Source organism: Acomys russatus, chromosome 26 (genome assembly GCF_903995435.1).
Source record: "Acomys russatus chromosome 26, mAcoRus1.1, whole genome shotgun sequence".
In the NCBI taxonomy this organism is placed as follows: domain Eukaryota; kingdom Metazoa; phylum Chordata; class Mammalia; order Rodentia; family Muridae; genus Acomys; species Acomys russatus.
This window is the reverse complement of record NC_067162.1, coordinates 30,291,457-30,308,858: the sequence shown is the minus strand read 5'-3', so window position 1 is coordinate 30,308,858 and position 17,402 is coordinate 30,291,457. Positions and strand designations below refer to the sequence as shown.

The following is a 17,402-nucleotide window of genomic DNA, read 5'->3' as shown; positions in this document are numbered from 1 at the left end:
CTACCCTTGTTGGTGCTATGAACTGAAACTGGGTCCTCTGCAAGAGCAATTCATTTTTTCAAATAGATCTTTTTATTTTAAGATTTATTTATTTTATGTAGATGAGTGCTCCATCTGCATGTACACCTGCAGGCCAGAAGAGGGCATCAGATCCCAGTATAGATGGTTGTGAGCCACCATGTGGTTGTTGGGAATTGAACTTAGAACCTCTGGAAGGGCAGACAGTGCTCTTAACCTCTGAGCCATCTCTCCAGACCCTGCAAGAGCAATTTAATGTGTTGTGTTTTGGTTTGGGTTTTTGAAAGTGGATTTCTCAGGGTGACCTGGCTGTCCTGGAACTCACTCTGTAGTTCATGCTGGTCTTGAACTCAGAGATCCACTTGCCTCTGCCTCCTGAGTGCTGAGATTAAAGGCATGCACCACTACCCACCCTCTTTTACTCTATCAGTAGTCCATTGAACCTTTGTAAGAGATACTTGGAAATTTTGCATCTGTTTTGAACATGTACTACATTCAGCTGTTCTTGGCATTTTACCAGATCTTTTTGTTTGGTTTTGGTTTTTGTTTTTTAAGATAGGGTTTCTGTGTCACCTGGCTATCCTGGACTCACTTTTGTAGACCAAGCTGGCTTCAAACTCACAGAGATCAACCTGCCTCTGCCTCTGCCTCTGCCTCATTAAAATCCAATCACTTGGGGCTAGTGATATAGCTCAGCTTTGGCCACCAGACAGGAACCTGAATTCAATCCTCTGGATCCCAGAGGTGGAAACAACCAATTCCTGCAGTTATCTGCTAGCATACCCATCCCACTGTAAATGTGCACACACATACACATATACGTAAACACACAAATAAATGTTTGTTTGTTTTTTTAAAGGATAATAAAACCAATGCCAGAATTCAAAATTCTAATTTTCTGCTCATTAGCAGGGCATGGTGGTGCATGCCTTTAATCCCAGCACTTGGGAGGCAGAGGCATTCGGATCTTTTTGAGTTCAAGGCCAGCCTGGTCTACACCGAGAGTCCAGGACAGTCAGGGCTATACAGAGAAACCCTGCCTCAACAAAAAAACAAACAAACCCCCAAACAAAGCTGAGTGTGGTGGTTCAGCCTATACTCACAACACTCAGGAGACAGAGACAGGATCTTGAATTTGAAGCCAGACTGGGTTGTACAGTAAGAATGTATCCACCAGATACTCATGTGACAGAAAAACCTTCATAGTGGTTGGTGCTAAGTGAATCAAGTTCTGGCTTAGCTCCCAGCTCTGCACCTTTTGTTTCCGTCCTTGCTGTTCATTTAACCTCTCTGAGTACTTCTTGCTCGGCATCTTTACATCATTGTCTGCTGTCTTGTTATTTCCTAGCTCAAAACATATCCTACCATCAAAATCTTTTCAACCTTGACCAGGGCAGACTGATTTTTTTGTTTTGTTTTGTTTTGCTTTAACTATAATGTAGTGCTACTCTATATCTTCCTTCAACAAACTATTAGTTTTCTAAGGCAGGAATTATGTTTTACTTCTGTGTTCTCTAAAGCAACAGATACAAAACAATGTTAGATAAACAACAGATATCCACATATTAGTGTCACTGTCATATGAAATATAAATCGTTCTAGCACAAGACAAGTGTGTAGGAAGATAGACAAATAAAACAATAATTATATGCTAAATGAAAGCCTAACAATATGAATTAATTTTCTTCATGGCAGTATTTACGTCATTTTCCTTCCTCTCTCCCATTTTTAGAGACAAGGATTTGCTTTGTGGCCCAGGCTAGCCTTAGAATTCCTAAACAAGTCAAGCTGGCACTGAATTTGCAATCACATGCCCAGGTATTAATTTTGACTACATAAATTTAGAAATGTATCATATAAAATAATACAATAAGTGTATCCACCTATTTCTGGAGGAAACTACTGAAATAAACATTCCACATTTATCACTGTAGCATCTAGTCATTGAGAGAAAAGTTAAACAATTTGTTTAAGATAATAAAACTGGGTTTGGCTGGGTATAATGGCATGTTCCTTTAATCCCAGAACTCAGGAAACAAAAGCAGGCAGATCAATATACACAGAGATGCTGAGAAAAACAAAAATCTGGGTTCCATGGTGCATGTATATAATTGCACATGAAAGGTAGAGAAAAAAGGATTGCTGGAAATTTTATGGTCATCCTAGTCTACACAGTATGTTCCAGACCCACCAGAGATATGTATGTAGTAAGACCCTGACTCAAAATAGAAAATAAGGCCTGTGTTGATGCAAGCAAGCACTGAGGATATCAGGACAGGAGGATCTGGAGCTCCAGACTGTCAAGGGTTACAAAGCTGTAAGCTAATCTGAGCTATATAAAATCCTGTCTCAAAAGATCTACATGAACAAATGAATGACTGAATAAATACAACCAGAAATACAATATGCCCAGTGACAGTGCTTACCTAGCATGGAGAGAATGGTTAAGACAATCTTTGGTTTTTCGAGATACAGTCTGTGTAGCCTTGGCTCTCCTGGATTCTCTTTGTAGACCAGGCTGTCCTGGCCTTGAACTCACAGCAATCCACCTGCCTCTGCCTTCGGAGTGCAGCCAATTTATATTTAGCAATTATTTGTCACCAAAAACAGGTAGTATATTAAATAAGTTAGCCGGGTATGGTGGCACATGCCTTTAATCCTAGCACTTGGGAGGCAGAGGCAGGTGGATCGTTGTGAGTTCAAGGCCAGCCTGGTCTACAAATCAAGGCCAGGACAGCCAAGGCTACACAGAAAAACCCTGTCTCAAAAAACCAAATAAATAAATAAATAAGTTGCGGTTTTATTTTTAAAATAGACTCCTGCAGACTTACTTCTGATCCTTCTGCCTCAGCCTCCCAAGTAGCTACCTGTCGTAGCAAACCAGGCATTTTATATTTATATATATATATATATATATATATATATATATATATATATATATATATATATATATATATATATATATAAATTTTAAAAAGGCTTAGCTGGGTGTGGTCCAGCACTTCGGACCTCCAAACATAGTTACACTCAGAGCACATAGTGACATGGACGGACACACGTTAATAATCCTTGAACCAAAAAGATAACTGATTCTACTCTTTAAAAAGTTTTGGTAGCTCATTAGCAAGTTGACAAATGAAGTAGGACAAAGGTTACAAGTAAAGCAGAAAGAACACAAACAGTAAAGGCAGCCTCCACTGTAACACTGTTCACTCCCAGATAAGCTTTCTACACAGGGCTCAGTTCTTAGCTTCCTCATCTGACAGCAAGACAGGTAAAGAGCAAATAGCAGCTAAGTAACAGGATGAGTGCTGTGAAGAGAAGGTAACATGGGCTGGAGAGATGGCTCGGCCATTCAAGACTAAGCTCACAACCAAAACATGAGAGGTTAATATATTTCCAACTATTTTGGCAGAGAGGGCAACCTGTGTGAATAAAAAAGAATTTCAGGGGCCAGACATGGTGGTGGACACCTTTGATCCCAGCACTAGAGAAGCAGAAGTAGACAGATCATGACTTATTTGTAGTTTATGCATACGAGTATTTTGCCTGCATCTATGTATGTGCACAGCTTGTGTGCCTGGTGCCCAGGGCCTGAAGAGGGCACTGATCGGATCTCTTAGAACTGGATTTACCTACATCTGTAAACTGCCAAGTAAATGCTGGGAACAGAAGTCTCATCTGACAAGAGCAGCAAGTGCTCTTAACTGCTGAGCCTTCTCTTCAGACCCATAAAGCTGGAATCCATTCCCCTTCACCCTCAGGACGGTGGTGGTAGTCCTAAAGACTAAACCTAGGGCCCTGCATGTGCTAAGCAAGTGCTTAACTGACACCTAGATTGTAAACAAAGCATAGGCTAGGGCCTCTGGTTCATTCCCCAGTACCCCCAAACCCCAAAACCTCAAATTGGCTATTGCGATCTGGTATTAGAGGCTGTTTAATAAGAAAAAACTTATAGGGAAGTCAACAGTACTTGGGTCCAGAGTAACTTCTCTACAATCCAGCACTAGGGTAAAGCGACCTAACACCTTGCTTTTCATTATTTTCCTAAGAGTAATTGTGCCCAAAATCACCAGAGCTTCCCTTTTCCCTGAGAAGCAGCTCAGAGTTACTGTCTCTGAAACAGTCCTAAGCTTTCATCAATTACAATACTAAGAAAAGTTTCATCTATGGTAAGCTTGTTACTAATAATTACACAAGAGAAATAAATCACACACACAACTTAGGGTTTACACAGAGCTAACAGATAATTTTCTGGTTTTGGGTGGGGGTAGGGGGTAAAGAGTGGACAACCAGCAGCAGTGGTTCTTAAAACTTCAGCACATTCTGTTCATAATCTTCGGGAACTGGAGATCAGCCTCTTAGTAAGACTCTACTCTCAGCATCCCAGCAAGGAGAGGAACAGATGATTTCAGACTGTAATCAGATCTCATATAGAGTCTATGTTCCATGGTCTCAAAGTTACTGACCTAAAATATAATTTTTTTTTCCCGAAACAGGATTTCTCTGTGTAGCCTTGACTGTCCTGAACCTGCTATGTACACCACCCTATTCTCAAACTCACAAAGATCCATCTACTTCTGTCTCTCTGAGTGCTGGGATAACAGGAATGTGCTACCTCACCCTGCTTAAAATATAATATTTTAAATATAGGCTTATAGTTTTCCTTTTCCTTTTTCTTTTTCTTTTTTTTTTTTTTGGTTTTTCAAGACAGGGTTTCTCTGTGTAGCCTTGACAGTCCTGGACTCGCTTTGTAGACCAGGCTGGCTTCAAACTCACAGTGATCCGCCTGCCTCTGCCTCCCAAGTGCTGGGATTAAAGGCATGCGCCACCACTGCCTGGCTAGCCTATAGTTTTCCAATGTGAGGTTCCCCCCACTTTTGAGACAAGGCTTTACACTGGCCTCAAACTCACTGGAATCCTCTTACTAAGCTTAGTCTCTAGAGTGCTAATAATACAAGTGTGAGGTACAATATCTGGTTTGTTCATTTTTCGATAAAATCTGCAAAGTTGCCAGGCATGGTGGTTCATAACTTTAATACCAGCACTCAGGAGGCAGAGGCAGGAGGATCTCTTTTGAGTTCAAGGCTTACAAAGAGAGCATGTCTCAAAACAAAAACAAAATTAAAAAAAAATTCTGCAAAGTCATCTCAAACTAATTATATCTCGGAGTGAATTTTGTAAGTTTTTCCTCTATCCTTAGTTTTCAGCAATACTGAAAGATAAGTGTTAGGAGGAAGAGTAAGCACATAGTTCTATGGCATCTCGGTATGTGACTACACTGTACATACCACAAAGGCTACTTGATAGAAAGAACACTACTTCTATTTGCCTAGAGCGGTTCCTATAAGGTCAAGTCAGCATCTCGCAGCTTACATTCAACAAGGAACACCTGTACCACAGAGCATGACGGTAAGAATAAATGCTCTTAACACAGATCAAGACTAGTTGGGAGCAATCCTAACATTCTCAGTGAGACTAATAAATAGTGTCATAGAATAAAATATGTGTAACAAAAGAATTATTTAACAAAAAATCTGAAGAGTAAAGGATACATGTATACTACATACTATTCATAGAAATTTAAAGAAGAAAGGAATATTAGATTCCTAAGACAACTTGTCAAACAGGTCATTTCTTAGAATTACACAGTTTTCTGTTTGAGAACACCAAAAGAGAAATGTCTCTGTACTATAGAGACTAACAATGGATACCCAGTAATGAACCCTGACCCTAATGTATTAGTCAGTGATATGTGTCTATGGAGACTGTCACATATAGAAACAAAATCCAGGGTCCCAGACAAATGCAAAGAATGAGGATACAAAACGATGTCAGAACTGTAGTTAAAGAAGGCTGTGCACTGCTATATGGGTACACGAGAAATCCAATCCCCATCCTCTGAAAAGAGCAGCAAGCACTGAGACATCTATCTAGCTCCATGACAAGATTTTCCCCTTAGTACTGGGAACTGAACCTGCTTCACAAATACTAGTAAAGAGTTCTACCAAAATAAATAAATAAGTAAAAAAAAAAAAAAAGAGTTCTGCCACTATGTTATATCCTCAACCTTCAAACACCAGTATTAATTGTTAAATAAAGGACTACAGTGGGGCTGATAAGATAGCTCAGGATGTAAAAACATTTGCAACTAAATCTAATGGCCTACATTTGATCCCCAGGATTTACCTGGGGAGAACTGACTCCTCTAAGTTGTCCTCTGACCTCCAATATGCACAAGAGCATGAGCATGTACACACACACACACACACACACACACACACACACACACACACACACACACACACACACGAACGACAGCCAGGCCTGGTGGGGTATGCTGGAATGCTAGCACATGGGAAGCTGAGGCAGAATTGTCTCTAGTTTCGGCTACAAAGCCTGAGCTATCTAAACAAGCCAGCAAGCAAACATCAGCAACAAAAATTATCACTTTTCCCAAAAGTTTCCACTGTGACACCCATAAAACTCACTTCCCACCCCAGGCACTCATACTTCATTTTATTAAAGACCTTTTTTTTTTTTTTTTTTTAAAAGAGACAAAGTTTCTATGTGTCACAGTCCTGGCTGTCCTGGACTCACGTTGTAGACCAGGCTGGCCTCTCACTCACACTGATCTGCCTGCCTCCCTAGTGCAGTGATACAGTTTGCATTCTACTTCAAATATGGTGTCTTGTTTAAATATAATGTTTTGTTTTGAGATAAAGTCTCATTAAATAAATAGCCATGGTTGGCGTCGAACTTTCTATATAGATCTGGCTGGCCTAGAACTCAGAGATCTGCCTGCCTTTGCTTCCCTAGCAACTTTTTTTTTTGGGGGGGGGGGGGGCGGTTTGAGACAGGGTTTCTTTGTATGATCTTGACTGTCCTGGACTCACTTTTGCAGACCAGGCTGGCCTCAAACTCACAGCCATCTGCCTGCCTCTGCCTCCCAAGTGCTGGGGCTAAAGGCGTGCACCACCACCGCCTGGCTCTAGCAACTTTTTACAAGTTAGTTTTAGCTAAATTATTTAACTCACTACACCCTAAATTAGCATAATTTAAGCTCCAAGAAAATGGTCATTTTTATGTTTGGCTTCAAGTATTGTTAAATTTTATCACCTTGTACCCTGAAGGTATTCATATCCAAATTTGAAAAATAGAGATCTAATGCCATTAAGTTTACTAGTAACATTTTAAAATGAGCAACATGTTCCTATCCATTCCCCAAACTACTAAGGTTGGATTTCTCAACAGTTCTTCAAATTAGCATTGCTTCTCTTTCAGCAGGCTATTAGTGTGTGATCAGTATCAACATTCCTAAAAGAACCTGCAGGGTGTAATTTATGAATGCAGAATACTACTATACAGACTTTGCTCTTTCTATTTGGAAAACAAGTTTGCAGAACAGAACATTCATTTCTAGTCCCTTCTCTCTATTCTAAACAAAGTTTATAAGAAAAACTCTAGCTGGGTGGTGGTGGTGCACACCTTAATCCCAGCACTCGGGAGTTAGAGGCAGGTGAATTTCTGTGAGTTTGAGGCCAGCCTGTTCTGCAGAGTGAGTTTCAGGACAGCCAATACTACACACAGAAAAAAACCTCTCTCGAAAAACAAAGTAAGTCAAGGATAGCCAAGACTACACAGAGAAACCCTGTCTCCAAAAAAACCAAACCAAATCAAACAAAATAAAACCCACAAACCAAACCAAAAAACTTTAGTAACCACTTAGTACACTCATGGCAATTAATATTTTCATTTGAAGTTTCCATCTCTAAGGTGAGGAGATGACACAGTAGGTAAAGGTGCTGGCCACCAAGCCTGATGACCTGAACCGAATCCCTAGAACCCACGTAGTAAGGAGAAAATGATTCCCAAAACATGCTCTCTAACCTCCACAAGTGCTGTAACATATTCCCACTAACATACTTATACAACAAGTAGATACATAAATAAATAAAAGTAATTTTCAAAAGAATGAACTTCAAACTCTAAATCCTTTTTACAAACACAATTATTTTACATTTTCCCCCAGTGGTAAAAAAGATGTATTCTTTTTTTAAGCATGAAAGGAAGTAATTTTATCTCAAATACTACTTAATTATTTAGAAGTCTCAAAGCAGAACAGACCCCAAAATTCATGAGGTCTTTTTCAAGTACCCATGATGCCTATTGTATTTTATAGCGGTGTTTAGGTTATGACTATCACACCACACGGCAAACTGGCCAGTTAGACTAACTCCAATTAAGTAAAAAAAAAATTTTTATTCCAGATATTAAAATATATAACTCAAAGGTTCTACAGAAAAATATCGGTATCTATCTTGTCAAACAACTAGTACACAGTACTAGTTTCATACTCAGGATCTATCTTATAATATAGATAAGATTACACAACACGCTGTATCTTCTATGCTCAAAACTACCCGGAAAATCTTCTAGACCCAAGAGATGGCATTACCTCATATGCTTTTCTTGCCCTCAGTACTGGGGAGTAAATTTAGGCTCTCAAGTGCTGGCAGAGATTACGGGCATATGCCACCATGCCTCTGGTTTTTCTTTTGGTTTCTCTGTGTAGGCTTGGGTTATCCTGGACTCACTTTGTAGACCAGACTGGCCTCAGAACTCACCCAGATCTATCTGCCTCTTCCTCCCTGAGTGCTGGGATTACAGGATTGTGCCACCATGTCCGGCTTTACCTTTTTATTTATTTTCCCCAAGGTAGCATAGCCTTCAACTCGTGGTTCTCCTACACAAGCTTCCCAAGGAGCTGGAACCACAGGCCTGCACCACAGAGCCCAGCTGGCCCCCTTTTTAAATAGCGAACAATGGAAAAGGCATTACCTCTCCGTGGCTGCAAAATCAGTTTGAGGAAGGACCACAGAACCCAGCTCTCCAGTCCCTAGCTCCAAGTCGGGCTGCTAGTGCATCCTGTTCTTTGGTTCTAGATTTGTAGTCATTCTAAAAGAAAAGCAGAAATCATTTAATGAAACAGCAAATTTACATAAATATACATACAGCATAAAAAAAGAAGAGCAAACTGAGGATTGATATGATTGGGGGGAAAACAATAGACTACCTTGTTGTGGTAATGAAGGCCTACAATGTCAGCACCTGGGAAGCAAAGGTGGGAGAACTGCGAATAGTGGCCTGGGCCACAAAGCAAGATCTAGTCATAATAACAACAAAATCCTACCACCAGGCAATAAACTGCTACTATGTTGACTAAATGAATCTTTCTGTGAAGGCCTATCAAGTCCACAATACAACACTCAGTTGCTTTTCAGACATTCACTGAGTATATACAGAATAAGTGGATTTTTGAGTTATAAAACAGTACTCCACTACTATAATCATGGCATATATCCTCAAACTACCAAAAACTGCCTTTTTTTCGAGACAGGGTTTCTTTCTCTGTGTAGCCTTGGCTGTCCCGGACTCTCTTTATAGACCAGGTTAGCCTCGAACTCACAGAGATCCGCCTGTCTCTGCCTCCCTGAGTGCTGGGATTACAGGCATAAGCCACAGAACCTGGCCAAAAATTAACTCTTTTTGTTGTTGCTTTTTCTAGACAGGTTTCTCTGTGTAGCCTTGGCTGTCCTGGAACTCACTCTGTAGACCAGGATAGCCTCAAACTCACAGAGATCTGCCTGCATCTACCTCCCAGAGTCCTGGGATTACAGGCCTGAGCCACTGCCCAGCTTTGGGCCTAGGATTTTCAAAGGTCAATGAAAACTTCTGTGTCTCTTGATAAGCTTAATCTGTTTGTGGTGCAAACTAACTTATTTAGTAACATTACTCATTATTACTGAAGATAAGGAAGGAAACTGCTAAAAGATTGTTACTTCAGATATAAGAATTAATTTTTGGCTAGCTGTGGCACATGCATTTAATCCCAGCAGCACTCTGGGAGGCAGAGGCAGGTGGATCACTATGAGTTCGAGGCCAGCCTGGTCTACAAAGTGAGTCCAGGACAGGCAAGGCTGCACAGAGAAACCCTGTCTCAAAAAAAAAAAAAAAAAAAAAAAACAAAAAAAAAAAAAAACACAAAATAGCCCTGAAGATTCTAGACACACAATAATCAAATACTTGTTTCAGTCAAATAACGGAATGAATTGCCAAGCTTCAAGTAACGATAGAATGGAATCTATCACTATTTAAAAAAGAAAAAAGCTAAGCCTGGCACCATCTTTAATTAATCCTAGTGCTCTAGATTCTTAGAACTAGCAGCAGAAAGAAGATCTCTCTTATTTTGAGATCAGCCTGGTCTACACAACAAACTCAAGGACTGCCTGGGGTACATAAGAGAGACCATGCCCTTGCAAAGGAGGGGAGAGGGGAGAAACCCCCAAGTGACACTCTTTAAAAAGTGTTCAGCCAGTCATGGTGGTGCATGCCTTTAACCCCAGCATTTTGGAGGCAGAGGCAGATGGATCTGTCAGTTCTAGGCCAGCATGGTCTACAAAGTGAGTCCAGGACAGCCAGGGCTACATAGAGAAACCTTGGGGCGGGGGGGGGGGGGGGGGGGGGGGGATTCATACACATAAAATAAGTCTTTATAAGCAACAAAAGTTTTCAAAGAACTTAATATGCAAGGTACAATAAACAGTAAATCCATCTCATAACTTAACTAGCTTAATAACATAAGCTGATAAATAATACCTTTAAAACTCAAGCTAAATCCCAGCACTCAGGAGACAGAGGTAAGTGGATCGCTGTTTGAGGCCAGCCTGGTCTACAAAGTTGAGTCTAGGACAGCCAAGGCTACACAGAGAAACCCTGCCTCGAAAAACCAAAACAAACAAAACTCAAGGTAAAGAGATGTCATGGCTCTTCTGTTGGGAGGTAGCTTAACATAAACTGTTATTTTGTCTAAGAAACAATTTCATATTGAAGTCCCTAATACCATCAGAAGGAACAGAACTTATATCCCTGAAAAAAACTGTTACTCCAAAATAAAGACCAAATGTGATGGCTCAGTGGTTAAGAGAGCTGTCTGCTCTTCCAGAGGTCCTGTGCTCAATTCCCAGCAACCACATGGTGGCTCACAACCACGTATGAAGTGATCTGATGCCCTCTTCTGCAGATAAAGCACTCATATATAATAAATAAATAAATAAATCAAAAAAAAAAAAAAAAAAAAAAAAAAGACCAAATGTATGGCAGGGCATGGTGGTGCATGTCTTTTATCCCAGCCCTCTGAGAGGCAGACAAATCACTGTGTTCAAGGCCATTCTGGTCCGGAAAGCCAAGGTTACACAAAGAAACTCTGTCTCAAAAAACAACAACAACAACAACAACAACAACAGATCAAGTATATGAAAACTACACCACCACTCTTGAGGTGTATGTCAATTGTTTATGTAATGCTACATCATTGCATTATTAAACCACTGGGGGAAAAACAACGCTCAGATACTGACCAGGAAGATATGAAGATAGTGACTATTAGGGTGGTACGTGCCTGTAATTCCAATACTTGAAAGTTATTTGAAGAAGGATCTATTTTTACCAAAGTCTGAAGTCATCTAGAGCCAACACAGGTAAGTAGGTTATAAAGATGGCCAAATCAGGATTCTTAAAGAGACAAAGAGACAGATGGCGCCTGTAAAGCAGACAATGTGGAATAGCTGTGATCCTAGCAGCATCCCCTAAGAGGAAAAAGGCTCAAAATGAAACTTTCTGAAAGTAAATACAAGTGTTCAAGATTCTGCCACAGACTCCTCCCTACAGCATTAGTCAGCTACACGTCTGCCAAGGAGCTCCCAAGCCAGTCATTAGTCCAGTAGGATTCCTTTAATTCTGAATATCCTTAAAAAAAAAAAAAATCCTAACTTTGAAAACACGTTAAGGTTAATTTTTGTACCAACTAAATTTTCTTAAAAGGTTAGAGAGATCCCTAAGGACAGGGTTTCTGTTTAACCTTGGCTGTCATGGAACTCACTATGTAGACCAGGCTGGACTTGAACTCAGAGATCCACCTGTCTCTGCCTCCCAAGGGCTGAGATACCACCTGGCCTTTTTGTTTGTTTGTTTGTTTGTTTTTGTTTTGTTTTTCGAGTCAGGGTCTCTCTGTGATTTTTTTTTTTTTTTTTTTTTTTTTGGATAATTTATTTTTTATTTTTATATCCTTTGGTGTTTTGCCTGCATGGGTTTGTGTAAGTGCCAGCTCCTCTGGAATGGAATGATAGACAATTGTGAGCTGCCATATGGGTGCGAGAATCAAATCCAGGTCCTCTGGAAGAGCAGCCAGTGCTCTTAAACCTCTGAGCCATCTGTCTAGCCCCAGGATTTTTCAACTACTCTTTTTTTTGTTGCTTTCTCCAGACAGAGTTTCTCTGTATAGCAGAGCCCTGGCTGTCCTGGCCTCAAACTCAGAGATCCGCCTGCCTCCCCAGTGCCTGAGGCTAAAGGCATGTACCATTATACTCAGTTTCAACTACTATTTTTTTTTAATCTGAGACAGGAGCTGGGCATGGTGGCACATGCCTTTAATGCCAGCACTTGGGAGACAGAGGCAGGCAGATCTCTGAGTTTGAGGCCAGCCTGCTCTACAAGAGAATTCCAGGATAGCCAGAGCTACATAGAGAAACCCTGTCTCAAAAAACAAAAAACAAAACAAAAAAATCGAGACAGGGCTTCTCTGTGTTAGCTTTGGCTGTCCTGGACTCACTTTGTAGACCAGGCTGGCCTCGAACTCACAGTGATCTGTCTGCCTCTGCCTCCCGAGTGCTGGGATTAAGGAGTGCACTACTGTGCCCGCTCTGGACTTGCTTTGAAGGTTTGGCCTCAATCTCAAAGATCTACCTGCCTCTGCCTCCCTAGAGCTGGGATCACAGGTGTGCACCACCATGCCCAGCTTCAAATACTCTTAAATAAGCAGGGTTTTCTTGTGTAGACAGACATTCATGTAACTGTGTCACATTATTAACTTAAGTCCTTGAGCTGGGCAAGATGGCAAGGTGTGGGTAAAACCCAAGTAAAAGCCCAATGTTCATACCTTTAATCCCAGCACTCAGGAGGTAGAGGCAGACAGATCAATTGTGAGGCCAGCCTCGTCTACATAGTCAGTTCAAAGAGAGGCAGGGCTATGTAGAAAACACCATCTTAAAAAAAAAAAAAAAAAAAAAAAAAGGCAAGAAAGAAAGAAAAGAAGTTAGGTATGATGGCTAATAGCGATGGCCCAGGACTTCAACTCCAGCACTTGGAAGGCAAGGGCAGGCAGATGTGAGTTCAGCACCAAGCTAGTCTGCATAGCAAGTTCTAAGCCAACCAGGGCTCAAAAAAGAAAAAGAGAAAACGGACTCCAGTGTTCTCCTCAACCTTCATACATACACACCTGGCCTACATGCCCACATAAAGGCCACTGGAGGCGGTAGCTCAAATCTTTAGAGGCAGGTGGATCTCTGAGTTGGGAGTCTAGCCTGTTCTACATAGCCAGTTCCTGGCTAATATAATGAGACCCTATGTGAAAACAACAACATAGTTTTCTTGGTTTTGAGACAGGATCTCTCCAAGTAGTCCAGGATGGTCAGCCTGCCTCTGCCTATCGAGCACTGAGATCAAAGATGTGACACTATACCCAACAAAAGCAAGTTTAAATAAGTAGGCCCTTTAGGTTATCTTGCATTAAATTTCCTCCCAACTTATTTTCCCTGTAGATTTAGTTGTTTTCTTTCCATTGAAAATAATCATTAGCATATAAAGTAATGGATTTTATGACATTTTTTGCCATTTGTATGTTGTAGTATTGCAGGACTAAATTTAGCCACTTACTCCTCACCGGTCCTAACTTTAAATTGTCTGGATTCAAGCTTGTAATCTCAGGTATTTGGGGAGTTAGGAGGATTGAAAATGGGAGGTCTACCCACACTACACAGTAAATTCAAGTCAACTTAATGAGAGACTCTATCTCAAAACTAAAGAGACTATGAATATAGCTCAGAGGTAGAGAGCACTTGCCTAGTTTATTCAAGGCTCTGAGTTCAAACCTTAGTACTACAAAAACAAATCCCAACCACTCTATCTAATAAGGCAATCTTGTGCAGCTAAGGATGACCTTGAACTCTTATCCTCCTCTCTTCCTCCAAAGTATTGGTAGTCACTACCATTGGGAACTAGTGCAGCTTATTTTAACAAAGTATGCCACTTGTCATACAAACTTGACAGTAAAACTCAAAAGAACATAGGAATTACATTGGCTAAATATAAAAGAAAAAGATGGTTCTATTAAGAAGGCTGGCATTCTATAAACACTACTATATTTAGTTACTTAGTGCAATGTTTTGTTTTTGTTTTTTGAGATAGTGTTTCTCTGTGTAACTCTGGCTGTCCTGGAACCCCCTTGAACACACAGAAATCCGCCTGCCTTTGCCTCCTAAGTGCTGAGATCAAAGGCATGAAACACCACAGCCAGGTGGCTTAGTGCAATTTTATTGTGGGGGAGGGTTGAGGAAGAACATTCTGGAGAGTTCAAAAACGGGATGAGATGCTAAGTGGCTGAGAACATAACTCATAAGGAGAACACTTGCCATGACATACACAATGTTCCACAAAAAAAAATTAAGTTGCACAGGATTTCAACGGACAATTCTAGGTTTATTTTAAGGGAGGGGGGCTGGCACAAAGGTTGGGAGTGTTCGAAGAGTTGCATATAATGTGGGTTGTCAGCACCTACAATCTGAGATCAGACACAGTAAACAGCGAATAGCATAATTTTTCTTAGCACCGTGATGCCTTAAAGCAAGCAAGCGGTTGGACCGGGGCGTGGTGGTGTGGTGCACGTCTTTAATCCCAGCACTTGGGAGGCAGAGGCAGGCGGATCGCTGTGAGTTCGAGGCCAGCCTGGTCTACAAAGTGAGTCCAGGATGGCCAAGGCTACACAGAGAAACCCTGTCTCGAAAAACCAAAAAAAAAAAAAAAAAAAAAAAAAAAAAAAAAAAGCAAGCAAGCGGTTGGACCGGGGCGTGGTGGTGTGGTGCACGTCTTTAATCCCAGCACTTGGGAGGCAGAGGGAGGCAAATCGCTGTGAGTTCGAGGCCAGCCTGGTCTACAAAGTGAGGCTAGGACAGCCAAGACTACGCAGAGAAACCCTGTCTCAGAAAACCAAAAAAGCAAGCCGTTGGAGTAAGCCTTTAAGCACAGCACCCAGGATACAGAGGCAGGTGAAGCTCAGAGTTTCAGGGCAGCCTGGTCTACAAAGCTCTAGGGGGGCCAGGACACAGAGAAATTCGGGAGGAGGCAGGGGAGATAGAAGGGGGACAGACGATACAAAACTTACTTGAGCAGTTTAACAGAGAAAGCCTCTTAACGCAAAAGACATAAAGTCTGGATAAATAACCTGTTTAGTTTTTTCCCCCTCTGCCTATGGATGCCTTGAAATTTTAGCTTTCTTGGTTGATCTAATCTCCAAAAAAAGTATTAGGTCTCTTTGTTAATGTTTACTTAATGCTAAACTCAATACAGGAAGTCAGCTACTAAAGAGTAGTTACATTAGGCACAGATATTTATAAACCATCTGCTGCAAGTGACCCAGGATTCAATTACAACATCAACCCTCACATTTCATCGAACAGTCAAATTACCAGTCTAGTCAAGAATAAGTTCATTCTGCCCTCCTAGAGCTTTAGATCGGGTTGCACAATCCCAGAGGGGTTGAACTGTCTTAGCCTAGCCCTAGAGCATCAGGTCTTAAGTGGAGTACAAATTTAGAGTCAGTACATTTTAACTGGGAGGCAAACTCCAGTATCGCCTGTACAAACGTTAGCCAGACCATGCTCCCGAATTTAGTTCATCATATCACTTGAGATCAGAGTGAAATTAAGTTTCAGTCCCTTTGAGATCTCGGAGCGCACAGTGTCTGACTGCTATCTTTCCAAGGGGCTGAAGAGTGCGATCCTAGCTGGAGAAAAACTATTTGGTGCAGAATTTCGTGTATTTTCCGGCCGCCATTGGGGGCCGCACCGGTCGGGTCCCGCGCGATGCCCTGGCGTGAGTTTGGGGGCGCAGCAGGGCCCGGCGGGGGCGGTGAGCGCGCGTTCCCCCGCCCGCTCGGGCGGCGTCGAGGCGCGAGCAGCTCGGGCAGAGGGAGCTCTCTGCAGCTCAGGGGTCCCTCTGCTCGCAGCCACAGCAGCGCCGCCTGCGCCACTCGGCGGCGACGGAGACCGGCAGCGGCGATGATCGGACTCGGGGAAACTAGCGAGCACCCCAGCTGCTGGAGAAGCACGCAGGGCGGCCGGGTAGGTTCCAGGGCCGGGTGGACTGGAAGATGGGCAGTCCGAGGCGCGTCGGTCGGGACCCGACACCCACACGGTTCCGGGACCTGGCTACGCGCCGGCGGCAGAGGGCTCGGGACCCCCTAAGCCAGGCAAACGCAGACCCCCGAGCCTCGGGAAGCCGAGCTCCGGTTAGGGCCACTCGTCGCGGGAGGGGCGGAGGGCAGAGGGCGGGCCGCGGCCCGAAGATCAGCCGGGCCAAAAGCCGGCCTCGAGGGTAGAGACAAAGGAAGGAAAATGGAGTCGCCGAGCGCGCAGGCCTCTGTCGACACCGCCGCCAGAGGCCTACGATGTTGGGAGGAGGGAAGCTGGCGGGCGGACGTGGAGGGGGGTTGGCCAGGCCCTGGCGGTGGCGCCGGGCAATGGCGGCGGCCGCGCCGCAGCAGGGACGGTAGAGGGAGACAAACACCCCCCGGCGGCGGCGCTGGCGCCGGGCTGCAGCCAGCGCCGACCGGAGCGGCCCCATCGTGACACCTAGAGGCGGCCCGCGAAACCTCCTCCACCCCGGGCCCCCTTACCTTCGCGCCACACCCCCCGCGGCGCTCGCTCCGCCGCCGCTCCACCGCTCCGGCCACCTGGCGTCCCCGGCCAGCTCCGCGTGCCTGCACTGGCTACCGCTGTCGCCGCTGCCGCCAAAGAAGCAGGTCCGCGCACGGTTTAATCGCTCCACAGGCTCGGACACAAAATGGCGGCGGCGCGGTGCAGTGCGCCTGCGTCGGCGCTGCCGGGGCCGCGGGTGCTGATAAGGGAAGAGACGGGTGGAGGTGGGGGGAGGCCGGCCGGCGGCGAGTTGAGGGCGGGGGAGGAAAGGTGAGGGGAGGGGTTGGCGCAGGGCAGCATGGGAGGCGGCCCCGGGCGCCAACTTTCAAAAGCAGGCGCGATGGCGTCACGAGATGCGCCGCGAGTCGCGTCGTCACGCCGCCGCACGCGCCCTTCCGCGCCCTCGCCCGGTCGCGCGTGGGCTTCGCTGGCGCGGAGGCGTCCTGGTTCCCGTTGGGTGGGGCTTCCTGGGCGGAGGTTTGCGGCCTCTGGGCAGTCCGATCTCCGCCTGGTTGCCCTGATTCCTTAGCTCTCTGCCTTTCCCTCCCTTCCCGGGGAGGGCGGGAGGGCTAA

General features: G+C 43.8%; 1 protein-coding gene across 2 annotated transcripts in view; it reads right to left on the bottom strand.

Annotated features, from left to right (window-relative positions):
* The window catches only part of Ctcf (CCCTC-binding factor), a 51,304-nt gene extending 34,291 nt beyond the window's left edge, over positions 1–17,013 (bottom strand). For both annotated transcript variants that reach the window (XM_051169266.1, XM_051169267.1), the window contains exons 1-2: positions 16,808–17,013; positions 8,860–8,976 (exon numbers count right to left, since the gene is read on the bottom strand). The gene's annotated coding sequence lies outside the window, so the exon portion shown is untranslated. The remainder of the gene's footprint in view (positions 1–8,859; positions 8,977–16,807) is intronic.
* Positions 17,014–17,402: the final 389 nt, after the last annotated feature.